The sequence below is a fragment of the Oryctolagus cuniculus genome, chromosome 7 (genome assembly GCF_964237555.1).
Source record: "Oryctolagus cuniculus chromosome 7, mOryCun1.1, whole genome shotgun sequence".
Classification (NCBI taxonomy): Eukaryota; Metazoa; Chordata; class Mammalia; order Lagomorpha; family Leporidae; genus Oryctolagus; species Oryctolagus cuniculus.
This window is the reverse complement of record NC_091438.1, coordinates 147,731,959-147,738,721: the sequence shown is the minus strand read 5'-3', so window position 1 is coordinate 147,738,721 and position 6,763 is coordinate 147,731,959.

The window sequence follows — 6,763 nt, the reverse complement described above, 5'->3', positions numbered from 1 at the left end:
TTACTCTCCAAATGCCCGCAATAACTGGGGCTGAGCCAAGCAAAACCAGGAGCCCAGAACGCTGCCTGGCTGTCCCACATGGGCAGCAGAGACCCAAGGACTTGAGGCTTCAACTGCAGCCTCTCGGAGTGCACATTAGCAGAAAGTTGGATCCAAAGCAGAGCAGCAGAGACTGGAAATGGTCTTCTGACATGGGATGGGGGGAGGCGTAGGAGCCAGGAGCCGCAGCTGCAAGGACACAGATTTTTCCAAGTGATGCGTCCCGTCCAAGATGGCTGAACAACAGACCTGCAGGTGGTCTCAGCCTGTGCCCAACTCGCTTCGTAACCTAGGTAAGCTCCTTCACCACATCTCCTGTATGCAGTGGGTGTGATAGGGAGCGTGCGGGACTGTCGTTTGGAAGGAAGGATATAACGCATTTTAACAGTGTTTATTGCAAGGCTGCCCAGGGCCTCGTAGCTATGGTTAAAAATCAAGAAGGTGGTGAGCATGTGTCTCCGGATATGTGAGCAGAGCTCCGGGAGTCAAGCAGTTGGCTGAGGGCCTGCTGGCTTTAGATGTGACTCCTGCTTGGCTACTTAGTTGCAGGGATATTTTGGGTAAATAACAGAACCATCCCGAGCCTTGGTCTACCTATCTGCAAAATAGCATTAATCGCAGTTTTCACTGCATCCAGTTGTTGAGAAACCAAGGAGGTACAGCACTGGGTATGTGTGCGCTGGTGCGCTGATGTTCATGGTCTAATGGGGTGGGAGGCCACATCCATATGTCTGCTTTGAATCCTGGCTACTCGGCTTCGATCCAGCTTCCTGCTTATGTGCACCTTGTGAGGCAGCAGATAATGATTCAAGTACTTGGGTCCTTGCCACCTGTGTGGGAGACTACTGAATTTCAGGCTCCCAGCTTTGGCCTGGCCCAGCCCTAGTTGTTGTGGCTGTATAGGGAGTGAACCAGAGAATGGAGGAATGGAGGATTCTCTCTCTCTCTCTCTCTCTCTCTCTCTCTCTCTCTCCTTCTAAAAAGTCTTTAAAGGTCTAATTGAGGTTGACATTGAGTGTCTCCTCCCATCTGTTATCCTTCAAGTCTGGGATTCCTGTACCTGCCCTCGGGAGCAAAACACAGGGGGGCCCTGGCGAAGTGGGTAAGTGCAGAGGGCCGCACGCACCTGGAACAGTGTGCCAGGGACAGTGCACACCGGGCACTGAGCGGAGGGGTGGGGTACGGCCTGGGGCCCCGGACAGGCTGTCTGGCTTTCTCGTGTTGCCTGCACTTTGGTCCCTGTGAGGGAGGTAGCTCTAGAGGACAGAAATCAGCCAACAGCACCAAGAAGATCAAAGGTTGCCACTTGGTGGCCCAGAGCCAAGCCTGGCTCTCGGGCTCGTTTTGTGGTCTGCGTAGTTACACAATGTTTGTTTGCTTGTTTGTTTTTAATTAATTACTTCCTCATGAGTAAAGTGTGCTCTTGTCTCATTCAATAATTGCCCCCAGCTTACTGGCATCCCCTATCAGAGCACCGGCTTTAGTTGGTCCTGGCTGCTCTGCTTCCGATCCAGCTCCCAGCTAATGCACCTGGGAAAGCAGCAGAAGATGAACCAAGTGCTTGGGTCCCTGCACCCACGTGGGAGACCTGGAAGAAGCTCCTGGCTCCAGGCTTTGGATTGGCCCAGCCCTGACCGTGGCCATTTGGACAGTGAACCAGAGGATGGAGGATCCCTCTGTATCTCCCTCCTCCCTTCTCTCTCTGCCTTTCCAATAAATAAAATAAGTGTTTTTTAAAATAATAATAATTCCCCCAAGTCTTGAATGTCACAGTGTCCGGCACAGTACCAGGCCCCTCCCCGCACTGTGAGGTTGGCATTATTGTTATCCACATGGTACAAAAGGACAGACCGAGGCGGAGAGTGGGAAACCTGCAACAGGTAGTCAGTCAGACAGATTCCCAAACCTGTGCTATTTCTCCTCACGGCCACTTGCCACTTTGGGCCTGGCCGCATCCATTGCAGGTGGATTCTAGGGTACAAATGTCTGCCCTGGGGGGCCGGCACTGTGGTGTAGCGGGTAAAGCCGCTGCCTGCGGTGGCGCCAGCATCCCATGTGGGCACTGGTTTGAGTCCCGGCTGCTCCACTTCTGATCCAGCTCTCTGCTATGGGCTGGGAAAGCAACAGAGGATGGCCCAGGTGCTTGGGCCCCTGCACTGCCGCACAAGACCTGGAAGAAGCTCCAGACTCCTGGCTTCGGATCAGCACAGCTCCAGCTGTTACAGCATTCTGAGGAGTGAACTAGCAGATGGAAAACCTCTCTCTCTCTCTCTCTCTCTGTAACTCTGCCTTTCAAATAAATAAATAAAAAGTCTGCCTTGAATCCTGGCTCCCACACTTGCTAGCAGTGGCACTGAGCTGAAAAACTTGGTTTCTTGGAGCTTCCGGTTCCTCATCTGGAGCATAATAACAGGACCTACTTCAAGGGGGTTAAATGAGTTAAAAGTCATAAAATACTTAGGGCAGTACCTGTGTACACAGTAAGAGCTTGATAAATGCGAGCTGTTATCGTAAATTGAGCACTGGCTGCGTGCCAGGTACAAAGATCGATGAAAGTCTCATCAGGGCTCATCGTCTGACGGCAGTCTCAGGACACTGGGACAAGTGTGCTGGAGCCCGGCCTGTAAACGCAAGAGCGGACCGTGGCTACTTTTCTGCATTAACTGGTGTTGGGTCAAACTCCAGGATTCACTTCCTGGAGGCCAGGCCATTGCAACTGAGCTGAGGTTCTGTGAGCCAGGAGCAAGGCTGGCTGTGGGGTGGGCACCCTGCAGTCTGCCACGTTTGTGTGTCCTGGAGACCGGCAGAGTCCTGCCCTGAACAGGCTGTGCCTCTCCCAACTCCGTCACCGTCAGGTTGTGTTTGTGTGTATCTGTGACTAAGTGTGAAGGAATTAGAGGCATGACAGGGATGGGTGGGAGGAAGGGGAGAAGGGTCCCAAAGACCAGCTTCCTCTGCGGTTGTGAAAAACAAGCTTGTTTTAGGTTATTTTTAAATCTTTGCGTGTGTGTGTGTTGGTGTGGAGAGGAGGTTGGCATTTCAGCCTAACACATTTTTTTTTAAGATGTATTTATTCTGTAACCAGCAGGTTAAGCTGCTGCCAATGAAGCTTGCTTCCCACATCACAGAGCTGGTTTGAGCTGCTCCGCTTCGGATCCAGCTCCCTGCTAATGTGCTTTGAAAACAGCAGATGGTGGTCCGAGTGCTTGGGTCCCTGCCATCCATGTGGCAGAACCGGGTGGAGTTCTGGGCTCCTGGACCAGCCCTGGCTGTTGCTGCCATTTGGGTATGAACTAGCCGATGGAGGATCTTCCTGTCTCTCTTCCTCTCTCTCCTTCCCTCTGTTTCTCCTTCTCTCTGTCACTCTGCCGAGAGAGAGAGAGAGAGAGAGAGAGAGAGAGAGAGAGAGAGAGAAATCTTCCATCCACTGATTCACTCTCCAAATGCCCACAACAGCCTGGGTTAGGCCAGACTGAATTAAGAAGCCCAGAATGCTGCTGGGGTCTCCCACGTGGGTGGCAGGGGCCCATCATCTGCTGGCTCCCAGGTGCATTAGCAGGGATCTGGATGAGAAGCATGAAGCAGCCAGGACTTGAATCCGGGATTCTGATGTGACAGAGGAAGCAGGGGCTTGACCTGCGCCACAATGCCCACCCATAACATGAGGCCTAATGGGTGCAGCTCTCTAGATGTGATAGTCAAGGGGGCAGCTTGCAGATAACAGCAAAGACCAGCAAACAGCTTCCTCTAGAGTGGCCCTGTTCTTTGAGCCTCCCAGTGTGGTGACTGTTAGGGAAGGAAAACGTTTGAAGGACAGAGGGGCTGGGCTGAGGACAGGCGAAGGGGTGAGCCCCGGCCATCCCTTCGGGGACTGGCTGCCCGGCCTCTTGTCTCAGCTGCACTCATCTGCCTGACCCAGTTCTACCTGACACCAAAGCTCATGACCTGGGAGATTCCAGCCCCAGAGCCTGCACCGTCCCTTCACATGTGAGACACTGGCCGGTGTGGTGCAGTGGGCTAAGCCGCTGCTCGGGATGCCTGCACCCTGCTTTGGCGTACCGGGGATCAAATCACACCTCTGCTGCTTTCGACCCAGCTTTCTGCTGGTGCGCGTCCTGGCAGGTGGCGGGGGATGGCTCAAGTCCTTGCGTTTCTGGGAGACCCCGATGGCGTTCCTGGTCCCTGGCTTCAGCCTAGCCCAGCCCTGGCTCTTGCAGGCATTTGGGTAGTGAAGCAGAGGCTGGAAGCGCGCTCTCTCCTCTCCCTCTTTCACTTTGTCTTTCAAACAAATAATAACAAGTAAATTAGAAAAGGAACATAGCACAAGTTGAGCAGTTCTAATCCAGACATCCAAAATGTTCCAAAAAAAAAAAAATCCAAACTTAAAAAAATTTGTCAAGACAAAGACATTGAGAATAAGTCATCTGTAACCCGGAAATGAGGCTTCATTCTTTCAATCAGTCACTCATTCATTCAAACATTTATGTATCCAGGCACTGGGGAGCAAACACTAAACCAATAAGAGCCCAACCTGGGGCTGGCACTATGGCACAGCTGGTAAAGCCACCGCCTGCAGCACCCGCATACCATATGGGCACAAAGTTCAAGTCCTGGCTGCTCCATTTCTGATCCAGCTCTCTGCTATGGCCTGGGAAAGCAGTAGAAGATGGCCAAAGTCCCTGGGTCCCTGAGCCTACGTGGGAGACCTGGAAGAAGCTCCTGGCTCCTGGCTTTGGATCAGCCCAGCTCCAGCTGTTGAGACCATCTGGGGAGTGAACCAGCGGATAGACTTTCTTTCTCTACCTCTGCCTCTCTGTAACTCTGCCTTTCAAACAATACATCTTAAAAAATAAATAAATAAAGCCCTCAGAGACAGACCGTCCACCTCAATCTGTGAGGGCAAAAAATTAGTCTAAGAAAAAAAAAAAGCCCAACCGATATTCTAGGTGAGGAATAGGCAGCAAGCAAGAGTAATCCATGAGTACCTTTTTCACTAACAAGCATAACTAATAAGGCAGAGAAGGGGGGGAGAAAACCTGCAGAGATGGGCGTGGCTGCTATTTTAGTAAATACAGCTGTGCTGGAATACAGCCGCGCTCCCAGACTTCCATGTGGTCCATGGCAGCTTCAAGCTAGGACGGCTGAGCTGAGGCTCTGCAGCAGGGATGGTAGGACCCATGAAGCAGACCCCGTTTACTGTCCGGCCCTTCCCAGAGTACCGCATCGTACCCGCTAGCGTGACTCTACAGACAGTGCTAGCAAGGCTGAGGACACATCGGGACCTCACACGCTGCCAGTGGGAGCGGACACTGGTGCAGCCACTCTGGAAGACGTCCGGCAGTTTCTCAGAAAGCCAAACATAATCTTATGATGCAGCCGTTCCACTCCTGGGCGGAGAGATGAAAACTTCTCTCTACACAAAAGCTGGCACAAGAATGGTCATAGAGTCATTGTAATAGCCCCCAAATGGAAACTATCTGAATGTCCTTCCGCTGATGAACAGATAAATAAAACGTGGCACAGTCACACAATGGGATAGAAAGAAATGGAGGGGAGGGAACCGAACTTAACAGCCAAGACACCCCTGCCCCGCATCAGAGCGCCTGAGTTCAATGCCTGGCCCTCGACTCCAGCTTCCTGCTAACGCAGACCCCGGGAGGCAGCGATGACAGCTCGAGAAATTGGGTTCCTGCCACCCATGGGGGAGACCCAGATTGAGTTCCTGGCTTCCAGCTTTGGCGGGGCCCAGTCCCAGCTGTTGTAGGCATCTGGGGGAGTGAATCAGCTACAACATGGTTGAACCATGAAAAGATACCAAGTGGAAGAAGCCAGCCGCAAAGGACCACCTATTGAATGAGTGCATTTATAGGAAATGTCCAGAACGGGTAGCATTGTGGAGACAGGAAGTAGAGTGGGGTTGCAGAGGGCTTGGGGTCTGGAGGGCGGGGCGTGAAGGGTGCAGGTTCATTACAGGGCCATGAAAGTGTTCTAACATTGATTGTGCTGATGGTTGCACAACTCTGTGACTATACTGAAAAACATTCAATTGCATACTTCCAGTGGGTGAATCATAGGGTATGTCAATTATACTCCAATAAAGCTGTTTAAAAAAAAAGCTTTGTCAACCTTTGTTCTAGTCAAGAAAGGTCTCCAAGGAGGTGACATTTGAGCTTCTCCTTTTATAGCCAGCTCGGAGCTCCCAGACGGTGACCGATACCATTTTATTATGCAAATCACTTACAGGCGTGGGCATTTGGCGCAGCTGGGACACTGCTCGGGATGCCTGCATCCTATACCAGAGTGCCAGGGTCTGAGTCCTAGCTCTGCTACCAGCTCCAGCTTCCCGCTAATGTGCACCCTGGCAGGCAACAGGTAATGGCTCACCTGGTTGGGTACCTGCCATCCACGTGGGAGACCTGGACTGGGTTCCCAGTTTCTGGCTTCAGGCTGGCCCAGTCTCAGCTGTTGTGGGCACTGGGGGAGTAAACTAGCTTCTGAGAGATCTCTGTGTCTCTTTCAGATAACTTAAATAAATAAATAAATATATATATTTTTTTAAAAGAAAACACTTGGGGCTGGCACTGTAGCACAGTGGATAAAGCCACCGCCTGCAGAGCCAGCACCCTGTATGGGCGCCAGTTCGAGTCCCGGCTGCCCCACTTCCAATCCAGCTCTCTGCTATGGCCTGGGAAAGCAGTAGAAGATGGCCAAAGTCCTTGGGCCC